We start from the raw sequence: 15,119 nt of genomic DNA, 5'->3' as shown, positions 1-15,119 counted from the left end.
ATAAATAGAAGCTATTTTCCCAGCCTCCTGCAGTCCTGGGTTTGTTCTTTCCTTTCATTTCTTCCCCATTTGTCAGCTTTAATAAAGAGGAAAAAGAGGAAAGGGGGAAAAAATAACCCACTCATCACACGATTTCAGTTCAGCAGAAAGAGCATTCACTTAGCGTCTCAGAAAATCTGTGGCAAAGCTCCTGGCCTGCAGAAAAGGGAGCTGACTGCAAACAAAACGCAGCTCTTCTGAGAAACCCAGGGAGGCACGAGTCCAGGGACGCGAGGCGGCACGTCCCCGGCAGCCACACTGGGTGCCCCGTGCATCCTGAACTGTTTCTGGAAAATTCTGGAACCAGTGCCCGGAGCACCTTCCTGGCCCCCTGGATCTGCTCTGTCACTGGCGTCTTAGGGCCTCAGCTGAGGAGACCGTCCTGGTGCAGATGAGGGTCTGGGAGCTGCAAACACCGTGGGGGGTTTTCTCTCTTTTCTCCCCAGGTTTCCCGGGGGTGGGAGGGGAGTGGCGCCCATGAGGGCTGTTCCCTGAATGGACGTGGAATTCATTTCTGATGGGGAGCAGTGTGCTGGGGTCCCCTGGGGCACATGACCCCCGACAGGGGGCGGGGCCGAGCAGTCGGTACAGATAAATGCTGACTATGTCTTTTTCTTGACCACAAGCCTATGAAAAACAAACAAATCCTTTATCCATTTTATACGTGAAGAAACTGAGGCAAAAAGATCAAGTGACTTAACCAAGGCCACACGCCAGGACATGTTCCAGCCCCGTTTCCAACGCAGGTAGCCCAGACCCTGCGCACTGGCCCGTGGGGCCACCTTCCGTCCCTCCTCCTCAGGGCTGGCAGTCTCTGAAGGGCACAGGAAAAAGCCAGGATGAAGAAAGCCTGTGGTGACAAGATGCCTGGTCCTCAGCAGTTTCCAAAATGCAGGATGAAGCGAGAGCATCATGGCCTAGAAGGGAGCAAAGGGCCCAGAAGAAGACATAAGCACTGATTTATTTCAAAGTCATTTGTGGGGAGTTCCCGTTGTGGCTCAGTGGGGTAAGAACCTGCCTAACATCCATGAGGATGTGGGTTCAGTCCCTCGCCCTGCTCAGTGGGTTAAGGATCTGGCCTTGCCGCAAGCCTTGGCATATTTCTCAGAGGTGGCTTTGATCCTGCGTTGCTATGGCTCTGGTGTAGGCTCGCAGCTGCAGCTCCAATTCGACCCCTAGCCTGGGAACTTCCATATGCTGCAGGGGCAGCCCTGAAAAAGCCTAAATAAATGAATGAAATAAATGAAGTCATTCGTGGATGCCTCTAAAGCCCTTCTGTTCACAGACTCTTTCCACCCACCTGTCGCGGGGCTGCTGCTGAGTGAGGAGAACAGGGAGAAATAAACGGGGAAAGACGTGGGGCTGGCGGCCCAGGTCACCCATACAGGTGAGGCTTGGGGGCTGAGCTGCCCCGGACGAGCCCACGTGAAGCAGGGGCCACGGGGGGCTCTGCCTCCTCCTCGGCCCCGGACACGGGCCTCGGGGTCTTTTCTGGGGCCCTGAGACCCTAAGGCTTCAGGCTCCTTCCGTCTCCCCAGGTCCTCACACCCACGTCCACACAGGACGCCGCATTGGAGGGTCTGTCCGGGTGAGGCTGCTGGGTGGGGGCGGAGCACAGACCTCCAGCCTCCTGGAACCTTCTTCCACCGACCCCGCCTCCACGCCCAATGCTGGGGCCAATGCTGCTCTGATCCCAGCTTCCCTCAAGCAGCGCCTACTTCTGAAACCCACATCTGAGAGAGCACGGGGGCCTTTGGGTGCTTCCCAAACACCCTAGAGGCACAGAGTCATTACTGCTGCCCCCAGACTGAGGGCCGGGGCCCAGAACACCAAGGGAAGGGCAAAGCTCCTTAGATTTGTGCCGTAAATGAGAACAACATAGGTGCCTTAGCTTCGTGCTCAGTTTCATGGAGAACAACAAAGGTACAATGGTTTCTTGCTCAGTTTCCTTGCCACAAACTTTCACCTGACAGCCAAGCACTCCATTGGCCCCGGGGGAACGTGTGGGGCTAAGGTCCAGCCTCGTGGCACCACATGGCTGCGACGGTCCCCGTGTCTGTGCGTTTCCACTGCCTCCTGTTTCTTCTTGCTTGGAGCGCACCGGGGTCCTTTAGCCGCAGTCCTGCTCCCTGACTGACCCTTCCTCCTGAGCCTGGGGAGTTTTAACTCGTGCATACATCACTTCTCAAGGCCTCCCGTCCTGCTCTGTAGGAGGAAGGCCAGCCCCTGCCTGTCTTTGGACCCCGGCTCCCTGGTTGGCTCGAGGGCCTGTCGTCCTGATTCACCTCGAGGCTCTCCCATCATTTTGTGGCTTTGCAAACGCTCGTCCTTTGTGTCTTTGCTTTCACATCCTGTGAGTGAGTATCTGTCCATCCTTCAGAACTCTGCGGAGCACCGGTTCCCCCCAGGCGGATTTCCTTACTTCCTCATGGGGAGTTTATTGCTTTGTCTCTTGCGGCTGGACTTTGTCCTAGTTCTTCTCATGGCATTTATGACCCAACCGTGCAGGCGTGTGAGCACACCCCTGTTTCCAGTTACTATAAACTCCTTGAGGGCCGAAGTCATCGGTTCATTCATACCGATGTCTGTGGTGCCCAGCGCGAGCGTGGGAACCTCCAACTCTCAGTGGTTTTTGTGCTGAGTTGCTGGTGGCTTCCCGGAAGGGGGAGGAGGCTGGGGGTGAGGGAAGAGAAAGGCTCTTTCTTATCAGAGCTGGACAAGTGGAAGGCACGAGAGGGAAGGGCTTGCTTTCTCATCCCAAGGCTGCTTCTTGAAAGACACTTGTCCTTTAACGTCTTCAGTGAACAAAATCACCGAGAAAGAACGATTTGCCAAAACCCTCGGACGGGGTTCTCGTGCGAGATTCGAGTGGCAGAGGAGAGGAAACTCTCCCAGGAAAGCAGACAGTCCGAAGAGAGGGCGGACCCTGAACCTCAGATGTGTGTCCGCTCCGTCCTGGGAGCTTTGCGACATTATCCCGCTCAACGCCCGTTCCCTAAAGACAGCTACTGTCCTCGAGTCCTCGTCATCATCACTGGGGTTAATGTCTGAAGTGCTCGGCCATTATCCTCGGTGCCACAGTCATTCCATTCGCTAAAGACAGAAATAAAAACATGATGCAAAGAAAATCCCCAAATGAAGCGCTCAGAGAAAAAGCTGTCTGTCCATTGCTTGCAAAGCATCTTAGACACACGCCAAAGAAAGGGACGCCGTGTGATATCACGTGGGGAGAAAGCGAGGCCTCAGTGCCTTCATTTGACTGGAACAAAGGATTGGCGTCCAATCTCCTGAGACTCAAAATGCCAAGCGTGGGCTTAAATTCTACCTGGAGAGCCTGCTGTAGAGCACAGGGAACTGTGTCTGATCACTTGTGATGGAACGTGATGGAGGATAACGTGAAAAACAGAATGTATAAGGATGTATGGCTGGCTCACTTTGCTGTGCGGCAGAAATCGACAGACCACTGTAAATCAACTATAACAAAAAATTTAAAAATGCATTCTACCTTGTTTCCATAGCTATTGGTGGTGACATAACCAGAGTCATATTTTTGAAGAACTGATGTCGATTGACAGGATACCATGGGGTTGAGGACCTTTTGGGGAGGGGCATAGGGACGGTGTCAGCATGGTGTGGGCCAGGAGGCAAGGGAGAAACAGTGAGAGACACACAAGGCAGGGACGTCATACAGTGGCCAGCCACGGCCAAGGCTGTCCGCCTTCAAGGGCTTTGATTTCTACTCTGCAATGTTAGGGTACGGAGCTATGTCTTAGCAAACCCCGTGGACCCTCTGGACTAGAAGCCAGCATTTTTGTGATTGCAGAGAAAGGTATCGAGGAGAGGGATGAAGGCTCAGGGTGCCGGGGAGACGTGAGCCCCGCAAAGGAGGAAAAGAAGCTGGTCTCTGCCGGAAGCAGCGGACGCACGTGCAATTACTCAGAAGCAATGGAGTTGCAGGAGCTCAGATCAGCCGTTCTGAAATGACAGACGCCGGGCTACCTTGGCTTCCAAAGGCTTCTTCGAGGTAGATCCTTAACTGAACTTGGAAGGGAGGAGGAAGAGGGTTGGTTGGTGAAACGAAGAAATAAAGCAAAGCAGACGGCCTTGCATCTGTGCACGGGGAGCTCGCCCACTTGTGTTTTTGCTTGTCCGTCTGTCTCCAGGGGCTGCCTCCAGCGAGGGGGCTGCAGCGCTAGAGAGAGGAACTGAGAGAAACTAACGAGGAAGGGGCTGAGGCTGGGGGGCTTGCTCTGCTCATTCCTTTAGGAGATGGCAAGAGACTGACCCAGAAGGGGGAGAAGGAAGCAGGTCCAAGAGTCACAGGATGTTGCATCTGGGTCGGGAGCTGTCTGTCCCCCCCCCCCACCCCCACCCGTGGTCACTCAGGGTGCGGGACTCTGGGCACAGAGCAGGGGTTCAGACCAAGCTGGGGACGCGGAGATGTCCCAAGGCTTCCGGACCCTTCCGTTGTGCATGGGAGTAATAGCTGATCCTGAGACGGTGCTTCAGAGTTTTTGCGATGACTGCCACGTGGATAATGGCACGGCACCAGCCCAGGAACCACCACACACGGCACTCAACCTGACCGCCACCCCCTGGTGCTCCCTGCCCCACTGGGCTTGATTCATAACTGATGGCACTTCGAGGATTTTCGTTTGTTTGTTCTGTTTGGGATGCTTGCCCACTTACTTACGCACTGTTTAATAAAGGAAAGTAAGAGAAATACTGTAATTTGACTCCTTGAGTTGAGCAGACCTATCCTGTCATCGTCTACCTGATAGAAAATGATCTTTTATGCAGTCCCTAAATTTGCCTGGATTTGAACAATACTGGACTAAAGTCTTAGTGAAAGATCACCAACTTCTAATTTTCTAGACTCTCAAAGAACTTTTGCTGATATCGGCTCATTAGCCCGCCCTGACTTGGAGAACGTAAGAGGGAAAGCCACGCAGTTATCTCATTTTCTTCTAAAGGAAAAAAACTCCCAGTCGTGGATGGATGATGCAAACATTTCAAGGTAGGAATGTGGGCAGAGCAGAAGTGCATAGAACCTCAGGAATAAGACTGCAGAAAACCATGATGCTTTTTGCTCCTTGTCTCTAAATTCCCAGGTCAACGTCCCCACTTCCCTGAAGAAGGATTGTAAGCAGCGCATGAACGGCCACGCGCAGCTCAGCTGTGGCCCATGTGGGAGCTGTCCCTCTGTGGCCAGCACCCAGCGTTTCCAATTAAGGTAGCTGAATTAACCCAGGACGGGCCACTGACTACCCGCCCCCTGTATTTTCAGCCTGGCCTGGTTTCGCTCCGAGATTTCCAGCAATTCCTTGCACCTCCTCAAACGTAGTCACTGTCTGCATCTTTTCTTCTCAGAATTCTTGAAACTGAAAACCACAGATTGATCTTAAATTTAAAAATTTATAGAATACAAAATAGCAAATTCACAAAGGAAGAAGTAAAAGTGAAAGCAAACATTTGGGACTGAACGGGCTTGAATTCGTCCGTAAGCAAAGAAACTGAAGAAGGGACAATGAGGTGCACTTATTCCCAAGCAACTGGATTCGGCTGAAAGCCGTACAGTAGTGGTCATGGCTGACGAGTGCTCTCATACGCGGATACCAGCGTTAATTTTCACAACAACTTTCTGGAAAGCAAACTGGTCATTAAAATCTAAAGTCTATAAAATTGCATGCCTTGAGACCTTGCAGTTCCGTTTTGAGGATTTCATACTTGGCAACTTAGTGCCATCAACAGGATCGTACTTTTGTCCCATAACTTGAAATCTGCAGGCAAGCAGCCCCGGGCTAGGCTTCTGGTGCCCTGAGTCCAGTCTTCCTCCTCTTTTCCTTCAAAGTGGTTTTCGGATCTGGTCCCAAGACGGCTGCCTATCGCCACTCATTGCATCAGCCTCCCAGGCAAGAAAATAGGCGTGGATAAAGCAAATGCACAAGACCATGAAGAGGATGGGAGCCAGATTGCCATGCCTACAAAGGGCCATCGCAGAGGTGCCACTCAGCCCCTTCTGCTCACACTGCCTGGGCTTGACTTTGCCATGTGGGAGAAGAAATAATTAGCCAAGGATATTTCCACCTTAACAAAATCAGTATCATATTAGCAAGAAAGGAGAAACATTATAGATGTTGGATGGGCAAGTAATAGTATCTTCAAAAAGAATTACTGTAGATTACATATATATTTTATGCAATGCATTTTATAATGTTGTGCATAACATATACAGATCATGTAGATAGACAGACAGACAGACAGACAGATAGCTACATAGAGAGAGAGAGAGAGAGAGATGAAATGGGAAGCAACCAAAAGATTCCAAAATTAAGAATGCAGATCAGGAGTTCCCGTCGTGGCGCAGTGGTTAACGAATCCGACTAGGAACCATGAGGTTGCGGGTTCGGTCCCTGCCCTTGCTCAGTGGGTTAACGATCTGGCGTTGCCGTGAGCTGTGGTGTAGGTTGCAGACGCGGCTCGGATCCCGTGTTGCTGTGGCTCTGGCGTAGGCCGGTGGCTACAGCTCCGATTCGACCCCTAGCCTGGGAACCTCCATGTGCCACGGGAGCGGCCCAAGAAATAGCAACAACAACAACAACAAAAAGACAAAAAAAAAAAAGAATGCAGATGAGAAAAATGTTCATAATCCGTGGAGTGGAATACTATGCAATCAATAAGCATCAAATCAGAGAAGAATACTCCACATTTGGCAGAACTTCCTGAGGTATTTATTGCTAAAGGAAAACTAGGCTTGACAGAGTAGGAATGGAAAGGGATTGTTCAGGGAGGGAAAAATCCATATGTGTGTGTGAACACGGAAAATTAACCAGGAAGAGATACCAAAAGTATTAATGGTGATTATAATTGTGGGGAATGGATTTATAAGTGGCAAATGATTATCTCTTGCATTTTTATGAGTTCTTCACATTTTTATGAGTTCTTCAAAGATTCTGCATTGAACAGATACTGCTTTTGTCTTCTTAAAATTAACAGCGATGAAAAAACAGAAAGGGGTGAGTTTAACTTTTCCTGATGGTTTCTCAAGAAAATGAGTCGCTTGGTGAGCTTGGGCCAAAGCAACAAAAGCTGGTTTCTGGACGCGGATGGTTTATAGTCAAGGAGCTCAGCCCATATTTGCGGGAAGCCATCGGGTGGCTTCCTGCCAGGTGTTCTCAGCCAGCCGCATTTGCGTTCAGTGCAGGTAAACAGATGGAGACGAGTGTGCTCTGGTGTTTTTCATTTAGCATTACTTTCATAATTGTATTAATTTTTGAAACACTTGTTTAAAATTAAAAGTAAGTAAAATGCTACTATGCACTGGTCTTGAGTTGTTTTCCACAAAAGGATGGTGACTTTTTTTTGGGGGGGGGGATAAGCTTTCATTTGGAAGCTTTTCTTGTGCAGTTGTAATTAAAACTGCACAACAGTTGCATTTCTGGGAGAGGGGATCCTCTTTGCTCAAATGAGCGAGCTCTTCATTCCCAAGCAGAGAACACAACACAGAGCAAGCCGTAAGGGGATCTGTATTTGTGTTATGCACACATCCATGTTTATGTGATGCACAGCCTCATAAGGGCAGCCTATAGCCCCACGGCCAGCTGGGGCCCTTCTGTTTGAATTGTTTCAAGTGCTGCTGACATCATGCCGAGAGGGACCACCTCGGCCAGGGTCTAACAAGTGATGCTGAGTCTGGGTCCCCTCCACTGTCAGACACAGCCCTCCCAGTGAGCAAGCAGCCTTGTGACCAAAGCGAGAGGTCCTGTTCTCTGTCCTGGTGCCTGGACCCCGGGAAATAGAACAGAAGGATGAAAACTCATGCTGGGCCACCCACATTTTCTGCTTAATTTCTTCATTGTGGACTATTTCTATTTCCTAGCTCAGGAAGCAAGGCCAAAGGGAGAATCTTTTATGGTAAAATGCCTGTAAACTACGCTGGGCTCTTTTTCGTATTTATTGTATTTTTCAGTGACAGCGTTTACCTCCCTATTTCACTTCCCGTTGCTCTCCAGAAGCGCAAAGAAAGAAGTGACCTATGGCATCAGGAAGATGATGTTTGGTGGGGACTCCAAACGAGACTGCTCTTTGTATCCAGGTAGCCTTTTAAATTTTTATTTAAAATTTAAAGAAAGGTTTTAATTAAAAAAAAATATTTTTAGGACTGCACCTGCAGCATACAGAAGGTCCCAGGCTAGGGGTCGAATCAGAGCTGCAGCTACTGGCCAACACGACAGCCACAGCAATGCCAAATCTGAGCCTTGTCTGCACCCTACACCACAGCTCATGGCAACGCTGGATCCTTAACCCACGGAGTGAGGCCAGAGGTCAAATGTCATCCTCATCGATACTAGTCGGGTTCTTAACCCACTGAGCCACGACAGGAACTCCCCCAAAAAGTATTATTTTATTTTGCTGGGTCGCACTTGCTAAGATCATGAGGCAGGTTCCCGTCTCACGCAGGAGCCTGACCACTGGGTAGAGTGGCCCCTCCCCAGGTGTATGTGTTCAGAACAACCTGTTAGATGTTCCAACATGTGTGACTGTTACTTGGAGTTGGCAAAGCCCAGCTGCTGATGGTGGACGACTGTTGGGTGTAAGAGCCGCCTTTCAACTTTTCTCAAGCCTTCTAGATTTCTCTCCCAAGTCTGTTATGAAGACGAATGGGGCCGCCTATGCTCATGTGTGTCCATTTGACTCCCCCATGAGATTCCAGCACCGAGTGGATGAAAACACGGTAGCAGTTCCCCAAAGTCGCAGATTCTCCGTTGAAGTGTGGGTTGTCCTGATGGGAAACCACCCAGCTTCAACGTGTCAGTGACACATCATCTCTTGAAGAGTGGACATGGATAAGTGCAGACCTCAAAAGGGCCATGAGGGTGACTTTTGGGGGCTGCACACAGGGCTGGCTGCTGCTCCATCAGGAAACAGGATGTGCAATATCCCTTCAGGCACTATTCTTGTGTGTGTGGTTGTCATCGTCTACTCAGCTCTTCTAAACAGCCAGGTAGAAACGGAACAGCCCTCTTGCTCGAGTGCAGTGGTGACAGTGAGGTTTAGCTTCTCCCTCAGTCCTTTTTGAAAGGAGGAAGTAAGTACCCTCATTTCGTGGGGAGTCCCTGGAAATTTATTTCTGGGAAATAAAACCCTCAAGAGGACACTTGGGGAAAAGGGACAGTAAGTTCTGACCAGCAGAAGGAAAGTTGTAACAAGATTGGATTTCTTCCCCTTTAAAACTCTCTGCTTTGTGCAGATGGAATGCTTCATGTTGTAAATGGAGCTACATTTAATCCCTTAAACATGTGTCCCCAAGCCATTATGGTGGGATCATATTTGTCATGGATTCTATTGGGATGTGTTCATTTTGCACCAAAAAATATGAAATAGATGGATAAAATTTCATGGGCTCCAAACCTTAGAATTCGTTCCTGTGTTGAGGAGGGGCTCTGACAAAGTTTTCAAGTCATGACTAAGAGCCGGGGAGAAAGACCTAGTGACAACTTGTTCCTGACTTGCCTAATCACTTCAGCCCCAGGAGGCATTTTAAAAATTTCCTGCACTGTCATCATTTAGTGAGTCATATAGCAGATGAACAATTCTCTTTTCCCGGCTTCCTTAGAGGCCAGCACTGATCAGGGGCTCAGGAGAGACCGGCTACAGCGCAAGTGTTGCTCCTGGAGATGGAGGCTCTTTCATCCGCAGTGGGGGGGTCAGAACCTCTGAATGTGCTTCAGACACGCCTGGGAGCAATGTCGTCTATGGGTAGAGCCACTCGCAGAGAGCGAGAGATGGTGTTTTAACCTGTGGCTTCTTGGAGAATTTCAATCCCAGCCCATCTCTGTGGATAACAATGCTTTATGGTGGCTCTTATTTTTTTTTTTCTTCTTGCCTTTTCTAGGGCCACTCCCTCGGCATATGGAGGGAGGCCAGGGTCTAATCGGAGCTATAGCTGACAGCCTACGCCAGAGCCACAGCAATGTGGGATCCGAGCCACGTCTGCAACCTACGCGGCAGCTCACAGCAACACCGGATCCTTAACCAACTGAGCAAGGCCAGGGATCGAACCCACAACCTCATGGTTCCTAGTCTGATTCGTTAACCACGGCGCCATGACGGGAACTCCCATAGTGGCTGTTAGTCTTAGAGAAGTGATCTTCACAATCTAAAAAAACCTGGCTCATACGTTAAAATTCATTGCTCTAGTGACATTTTGATGTGTGTTTTTTTTTTTGTAATGATGGTTTCTCAATTTTTTTCATTCAAATTTTTTTTCAGCAGCACTTAAAAAAATTTAAAGTCCAGTCCATTTATAGTGCTGTGCCAATTTCTGCTGTACAGCAAAGTGACCCAGTCATACACATATACACATTCCTTTTCTCGTGCCATCTTCCATCATGGTCTATCCCAAGAGACTGGCTATAGTTCCCCATGCTGTCCAGCAAGACCTCATTGCTTATCCATTCTAAATGGAATAGTTTGCATCTACTAACCCCAAGCTCACCATCCATCCCACTCTCTCCCCCCTCCCCCTTGGCAACCACAAGTCCGTTCTCCGTGTCTCTGCGTCTGTTTCTCTTTTGTGGGTTTTGATTCGTTTTCATGGCTTTCTTGGTGTTAACTACCCTTTTTATTGCCAATGTCAAGGAACTGTCATGGTCTCATCATGTTTCTGAGTTTCTCTTCTTTACTGATCAAAGAAGATTGACCCAAATCACCTTTATCTCAGGCAAGTACAGTCCTGCCAAACCACTTCTATCCCGTATGATTTTTTAAACTGGTGCCAAAACATGTTTAATTGGGTTTATTTCCATTACTAAGTTTTGTGAGGATGCCAGTGTTTCATTTTTTAAAGCAAATAAACAATCCTGGATACACTGTGAGGAGTACCCTCCAGAAGGACACCCCTCAGAGTAAACGACTTTTAAGCCATATGTCGTTTCACTCCCTCCCTCAGTATATTGATATTTTATCACTTAGAAACCCCCTTCCCTGCTTCTTCTAATGCTTAGTCTTCCAGTGGCTTGTTTCCTAAACATGGGGGCTAAAATTGGGACAGTCTGTCTTGGCAATATTTTCTGGACCAAAGCAATTCAAGATGAATGTAAGTTTGGAAGAGAATAAACCATTTTAGATGAATTACGCTTCTACTGACTCAAGCGGTGGGTTTTGGAAGGAAGAATATAGCCATTTAAACCTTGGGAATCCTTTGCAACACGGAACAGCATCAAGTGTGCAAAATAACGCCCATTGTGAGCAGAGAGCAAGGAAGGACCTGTTCGTTTTACTGAAAAGACTGGACCTGGCTCTGCTTTCCAGGCCCCTCCCTGGGGCCTGGGGTCACAGCGCCTTCTTACTGGCACCTGCTGCCTTGTTTAGCAGGGTGGTCACTGCGGTTGTTGAAAAGGTCCTTGAGTGACCTTAAAGGCACATCCTTCCGTTTGTGGTGGGAGTTGGTTCACCTTCTTGTCACCCATGGACAGCCTTCTCCGAGGCTCCTAACCACGCTTCTTTGAGGATGGTGGTGTCTGGCCGTCTCCTGAGGAGGTGTCCTCCGTAGTAGGCATGTAGCCAGAGGCCCATCCTCACGACTGGACATCTTTGGCCCCAAAGCAAGAGCTGAGTGAGCGTGTTGAGTTATTGTTGAACTCAATACATCAGGGTAGTTTGAGCATACTTTTTTGGCGGGTGGGGGGCGGCTACACTTGTAGTATGTGGAGGTTCCCAGGCCAGGGGTCGAATTGGAGCTGCAGCTGCTGGCCTACACCACAGCCACGGCAATGAGGGATCTGAGCCATGTCTGCAACCTACACCACAGCTCATGGCAAGGATGGATCCCAACCCACTGAGCAAGGCCAGGGGTGGAACCTGCATCCTCATGGATACTAGTCGGGTTCATAGCCTGCTGAGCCACGATGGGGACTCCCAGTTTGAGCACCCTTGAGGGATAACAGAAAAAGGGTGAGGAAAAATGGAAACAAACGAGTGCTTTTCTAAGGCAGAGAGAAGCACAGCTCCAGACATACTAGAAACCACATCAGAACAGCTTTCCAAATCCCCTAGTGAACCTGGCCCTCTTCTCACTGTCATCTCCTCTGCCAGGCCCCTGTTGGTCCTTGGGTGAGCCGCTCATGCTGACTGTGACCTTGGCTTTCACACTAGAGGTGGTAGAAGCCAGTTCCAGAACATGGAAGTGAATAGAACGGAGTCCTGGAAGCTATGAATTCACTTCTTGCGTGCTGTCTGTGGTCTCTTTAGTGGTAAGGACCAGTGATTATCACAGGCAGGCTCCATCAACAAGGAGTGGAGAAGGGCGGGTTCGGATCCTGTGATGTAGGTCACTGAGGGTCAAAAACCTCCTTCCAGGGCCTCCCTGCTGGCACAGTGGGTTAAGGATCCAGCACTGTCATTGCAGCTCGGGTCACTGCTGTGGGGCATGCCCGATACCTGATTTGGGAACTTCCACATTCACAGGCATAGCCAGAAGAGAGCAAAAACAAAAACAAAAAACCCTCTTTCCAATATGCCTGCTTCCCAAAACACTGCCCCATGAGTCCCTTTATAGTTGAACCCCAATTATGTTCTCATATTATAAGATAGACAGATTTATCTTTGAAATGTCCCAAGTTCACATGACAGAGTAGCTTCAAGATTTTAAAATCAAAAAAAGAGAAAATCAGCTTTCTTTTCAGTAACGCATAATCACTGAGTGGTGGGGCTCTGCTCCATACTGACTGATAAAGCGCTGCCTTGTTTGAAATCGCTCTGATTTTATATCCTTTCCATACGCCAATATATTCATTCTTTTCTTTCTCCACTAAGGTGATATGTCTGTGGATAATGACCTGTTCAAACAAGGTTACCAGACTGATGAATGAGCAAAGGCCTCTGGTTGGGACCAAGGCATAGTCTCCTGATCTTTCAGACAAATATTAGCCTCATGATGGAACGTGAGCTGGCGGCAGGGCCGGGAATGAGTGATGGCCAAAGCCATCCCTCCTAAGAAGCAGCTTTATCTCCACTTCATCTCAAGCCCCATCACTCTGAGCAGCCTTCCAACTGCAGAAGTCCTCAGAGGCCACTCTGCTACCGGGCTGACATCTAAATGACAATGTGGAGATAAAACGCAATGACGTCACGATGGGAATAACTGGCAAGCAGCTTTTTGATCTATGGCATTTGAGAGACTGAAACACAGACTCTCGCGAGGCCATGGAGAAATTCCCAGTTGGGTAATGTTGATGGATGGCTGCTTCTCAAGCTTTCTAGAGCTTTACTTCCTTACTTGGGGGCTGGTACTAGCGACTTCTTCTGTTATCAGAGATTGTACATGTCTAAGCCCAGTACCAGATTTTTTACTAAAAAAGATTTCTATCAGTTGTTCATAACATTGAATACAGACAAACCTGATTGATAATGGGAGTTTCTTATGGATCATTAACTGAGTGTTCAGGAGATCCTAAAAGCCAGGCCTCCTCTCAGAACATAGGAATGACATGCATTTTAAAAATTCGAAATATTACCTGTATGTCAGGCATAAAGAGAAGCAGCAAATCAGTTTGGAATTCCGGGAGCAATGAGCCTTGGAATAAGAATATGCTTCTAAACAGACTGCCTAGAAGAACAAAATGTTACCGTGTAATGTAATCTTGGTAATTTTTTCACTGGAGCTTTCCACCCACGACTTCTGTAAAGCGAAAGTTCTCTGGAGTCTATGCTCCCCAGGATGCAAGGTGCAGCTACGCTTTCCTTAACAGCAGCTGGCGTGCCAGCTCTTGGGTGAGGTGTCCCGGGGCTTCTCACTGGCCCTTCATTATCCTTTTTTGTTCTGGGAAGCGGCCGTCCTCGTTCATGATGAAGTGGAAAAGGCCGGGATTGGAGCTCGCCATACTTGCTTGTGAGAAGTAAAACTAAAAAAGAAATGAAGCTATTCAAAAAGGCGTTTAAAGCTCAGCTAGCGCCGCTCAGCTCTGAAGTCCTCGCCCGTATCTAACTGGGACCGTTTCATAACGAACTATGAAGAGAGCAGAATCATTTGAATTAAGGTGATAAGAGTTGACGTCATCTCTGTTGAACCATTAGAATTTTTATCAGAAATTCAGACTAACTGAAGCATTCGTTGAAAGAATTCTTAGCAACTAGGCTGCGTTCTCTTTCTTTGACCTGCTGTTCAGAAGGACCCACCAATCCTGGACCCCCGAACCCTAACGATGGTTTTGCTGAACAAAGAGAGAAGGTATTGAGAAGCACACTGGGGTGGCCTCACTGATTTTCAAATCTGGAGATGACGGTGAATTCGCGGAGAAGAGACAGAGGAGAAGGCATCACCGTCTTAGGCCAGCGGGCCCGTGGAGTTTCAGGGCAGTTCCTTTAGTCTTGTGTCCTATATAGCTGAGCAACGCATCTTGTGAGGATAGGAGGCCGCCTCTTTTAAAAAGTTTTATTTTTATTTATTTTATTTTATTGTTTATTTTACTTTTTTGGCTGTGGCGTGCAGTGGCTTGACGTGGGATCTCAGTTCCCAGACCAGGGATTGAACCTGGGCCGCAGTGGTGAAAGCACTGGGTCCTCCCTCCCTCCCTAGGCCCCCTCTTTATCGGCTCTTCATTCCCATTTTACTAAGAGAAGAAAAGAGAACAACAGAAGAGCAGCGGGCGTGATATTTAAACGATTGCCCACCCCATTTTTTTGGTTTGTTTTTGGTAGGAAGTCCACATCCCTGATGAAATTAAATGAGTGGGCCATTTAGGTATTTGGGTTACTACCACTCATTTCTCTTTTCCTCTGAAGACCAGAGGCAAGTCTTACTGGCAGTACCACTAAAGCCAATGATCCTGCGGAAGGTTAATCCCGAAAAATCGCTAATGGACTTTCTCTGACTGATCCACGTCCCTCCGTGGTTTACGGGTAAAACGTGGCGGAATGATCTCCAAAGAAAGGCCTGACCTCTTACTGATCTTCACCGAGCAAACCACTTCACTTGCCTGAACCTTAGTTAATTCGTCTGTGCCATAGACAAAACTCCGACTCTGGAGAGGGATGGGAAGCCCCTGGAGTTCCTGGCGTGTAGCAGGTGCTCAACAAAT

This window comes from Phacochoerus africanus, chromosome 13, assembly GCF_016906955.1.
Source record: "Phacochoerus africanus isolate WHEZ1 chromosome 13, ROS_Pafr_v1, whole genome shotgun sequence".
Classification (NCBI taxonomy): Eukaryota; Metazoa; Chordata; class Mammalia; order Artiodactyla; family Suidae; genus Phacochoerus; species Phacochoerus africanus.
Note: the sequence above shows the minus strand (reverse complement) of the source record.